Here is a 4224-nt window from a genome sequence, read left to right as displayed (position 1 = left end):
TGTCGATAATTATTAGTACTGCACGTAAAACAAAAAAAATAGAAGATGATGATACTCTAAAATTGGTTTGTGTACCAAAATAAGTTTGATTTATGTACTAAACTACAATTTTCTTTTTTTGAGATATCAGTGGCACACTTTAGTTCTGCAATCGTATTAGTAATTCAGAAGACTAAAAAAATTACTGCAAGTACTAATTTGTACTAATTTTTTTTCTTTTATACTAAAACTTTCAATTTCGTTTTATATATCTATGTATTAAAGAATAATTTACACTTGTTACTTTAAACTGCATTTACAGTAATTCAGTATTTTTTTAGTACATGGAATTTAACTACCATTTGGACTACTCATCAACCCCCAATGTATTAAAAGTGAATCTTTACCGAGAATATGAGGGTTTAGCAGCCAAGTGCATTTGACACAAAATTTTTGTTAGGGAGCAAAGAATTGCTGAATTGAGTGAATTAATCAACCACTTAATCAGCGTGTTGAGCGGATATTTAGGGGAAGAAACATATTGCAGGTGGAATTATTTATGCAAAAGTTTTCTCCATATTGCTTCCTTAACAGAAATGAGATTTTATTTTGTTAAAATAATCTTTTTTAAAAGAATTTTTAGGAAAAAAATTAATAAAAAAAAATTTTGCAGAAAGGACTTCATGCACTTGTCCCAATGGAAGGTTTGAAGAAGAAGAAAAAAATCATCCCTCTGGGGCACAATGGTGCGTTAAAATAGAATTAAAAGGGCTTTTATGGGAATGGTCACGGTGTGTTTAGTATGTGCCTATTGAAATCGCATCTCGATGATGGCACAAAAGCTAACATGGAACAAGAAGAATTTTGGTGACACCTGCTTTTTTCCAGCGAAACCAACGAGGAGGGCACACCACACCGAGGGTTCGTCCCCTTTCTTTTTAAAAGGCTCTTCCGCGCGCCAGGACGAACCAACCAATGTAAATGCAAGGGCGAACAACCAACCACCAAATGCTGATTCCCATAATCTTTCTCCATCCTCGCGGTGGTGCTTTTCTTTGTCTGGTTACTTCGTGGCAAATAAATTCTTTCCCGTTCGATGGCTCAATTTGGAAATGGAAATTTTTATTTGTTCCACTATTTAAATCATCAAATAGAGTGTCCTTCAAAACTTTATTATATTAGAGAATTCCCCTTGCAATGATTGAAAGTGAGAGTTTTGTATAATTTTGAAAAGAATTTCCTCTTTCTCGCAATAAAACTTTAAATTAGAGAAATAAATAAATTTTTGAATATTTAGCACTATTTTTTGTGACCTTTTTTATTTCTTTGGCAAAACAAAGAGAAATGGCCATTTCCTTCCTTTTACGAATATAAATCAATCTTCATCAAAGAATCAACTTTTTTTTTGCATGAAATTTTCCACTTTCTAGACCATCTTCCCAATGAATAATTCACATTCGTGTGCTCCCAAAATTAAAATTAAAGAAAAAAAAAGTAACATTAAAATGAATTTCAATCAATCGTCACTCTTCATGTCATTTTGCAATTTATGGTTGTGAATAAATTTTTTGTGCGGCACTCTAAAAATGTTTTAATTGCGCTTTTATACTGCAAAATGGGTTAATTTGCAAATTTTTTTTACTCTCCTTCTGCACAAAACGAAATATTGCGCTTTTTCCGCCCGCAAAATTGCGAATGGAAAGGAATTTGTGCACAGAAAAAAAAATCTGCACTGATATAAAATTAACAAAAAAATTCAATTTTAAAAGAGAATTCACACGGAGAATACGAAGAAAACTAGGTTGTGATTTGGGTGACAAAGAGTCGCCGTTTTGCCACACGAGATGGTCGTAAATATTTTAGCTTCACCGAATTTTTGGTGAGCAAAACTAATAAAATGCTTTTTTTTCTCTCCTTATTTGCTGCAGGTTCTTTATTGAAATTTAACGATAGTATCAATGGAAAGTTGACTGATAAATCTTAAGGTTTTTTTTTCTTCATCTTTTTCTCATCCGCAATGGGCGGGAGTGAGAAAGTGGTATGAGGTAGTAAATTTAAAAGATGTGCGGATTAGTGAAAAATTTATGGAAAATTGTGCTCTTTCTTTCCATATTAATTGCCTCTCCAGCTGTAAATGATAAAACTTTGGATTTTTTTTTGGTGGAACGGAAACAGACAGCAATTAGGGAAAAGGTGTTTTAGGTGTTTTTCTTTAATTTTACTTACGTGTTTTTTGAATTTATTTTTGAGAGATGCGCCAAAGGTGCTTTCTACAGATGTTAAACATGAAATTGATGAGCAGCAATTGATGAATTTTTAAAGAGATTCACCTGGCGCAAAGAGATTTTATAATATTTAAATATTAAGTCATTTCGTGTGAAATATAAAGTAATTTTCTTTCAGGTTTCATTGCAAAAATTTTTCACGTTATAAATGTCTCAAGAGATGAGGTTTTATGGTTTAAGCTGCAATTTTCTTGACTGAAATCTTCTGGGATTATTTTGCTGAAATTTTGATATAAAAGAACTCTTACATTGAAGTAAAATTAGGACTTCTATTAAGATTGACCAAATAGATTTTAGTTCAATTAAAAAAAAACTTTCCAGTACTTTTCCAGTTAAGATTTTAAAAAAATGTTAAAAGAAATATACTCAAGCAATTACTTTTGATTTACATAATATTTTTAACTAAATTACCTACTAAATAAAATAATTATCTGTTAATAAAACTTTTTATTTAAAATTAAACTTTTCCTCCGCAAAACCGCATTCCTCACCCAATAACTCACCCAAAGAAAGGAAAAAAAGAAGAAGACCCAAAATGCAGTAAAAATCCCCATAATTTACATGCTAATCTTCACACCTTTCTGCTTGTTTCCGCTGAAGAATTGCCGCCAGCCTAATGAATCCAGCGCATGCGGTGAGAATGAAAGTGTAATTGAAATTGCTGGCAAATTACACAATGTCTGCAAAGTTAAATATCTCAATAAAGCTGCGAGTACGCAGGAGTGACAAAATAAAAAGAATCACATAATAAACCATTAAATTTTATCTATATAAAACATTCTGTAGTGCACGAGGACTTACATATCTCTTAATTTTTTTTGTCTCTCACTTCTTCAGCTCAATCATGTCTCATTCACCAATCCCCTCATTAAAGGCGCTTGTGGAGAGTGCCTGTACATACCTACATTATGCATCGTAAAGGCAATTTGGTGCTTTATTGAAGCACAATTGCATGACTTGTGCAGAATTTTGTCAATTGAAAATTTTTATACGAGTTAATTGAGTGTGGGTTTAAAATGAGTGCCTCTTTTTTTTTTAACATCGACCACATACTTCTTTTGCACTGTACGTGCGAAAAAATCGCTCAATAAGATGCCGGGGGAACAAGCAAGAAAGTGATTCGGAGTAAAAACTTACATAAACTCACATTAATTTTTTATCCGTCAAATTGATACAGAAGGAGGGCGCAAAAAAATCGGCATCATGTACCCAACAAAAGACTTTTTTCTCCACATTGCATGAACTCTACGAATATATTATGAAATTGCGATGATTTGCGATGATCGCGAAAGTATTACTTCCCAATGGGAACAATAGAAGAGTTCTTGGACAGAGTTGGAGGTGTTTATTTTACATTTTTTTTTCATGGCGGCAATGTAAGATTTATTTGTATTGCGTTAGATTACTTTTGAGTACAATGTTATATACATATTTTAGAGGGGACCCACCCTGTGATCAATTTTGCACAAAATGAACAAATCAAGTGATGAATGATCTTATCGTTTTTTCGCGATCGAGTCTAACCAAATGGGAGAAATGAATTTGCAACAGAGTTGTTGGGCAGAAAACTGACAGATTAGTTTGTATTTTAGCTTATTTTGGTGAATTTCTAATTTTTGGAAAATTATTTTAAATTTATTTGAAAAAGAAAAACTTGGAAAATTTTAGTAAAGTCCAAAATAGATCTATTTGAAGGGAATTTTTCAGATTATTCAGATTCATTTGACGCGAATTCTGGAGTCAAGTTTTTAGGATGATGTAAAAAGTACTGAGAAAATCGGAAAGCTGCTTTATTCTCTAGAATTTAAAAATTAAAAATATCAAGATTGATTAGAAATACGAACTCATATTTTAAGAAATATTTTGAACATTTTTTTTTATAATTATTTTAGAAGTTCTTAAAATTTTCTTAGTTTTCTCGACTTTATTTGACCACAAATTTTAAACTTTATAACAAACT

The sequence above is a fragment of the Lutzomyia longipalpis genome, chromosome 3, assembly GCF_024334085.1.
Source record: "Lutzomyia longipalpis isolate SR_M1_2022 chromosome 3, ASM2433408v1".
Taxonomy (NCBI): Eukaryota; Metazoa; Arthropoda; class Insecta; order Diptera; family Psychodidae; genus Lutzomyia; species Lutzomyia longipalpis.
The sequence above is the reverse complement of the archived record's forward strand: the minus strand, read 5'-3'. Positions refer to the sequence as shown.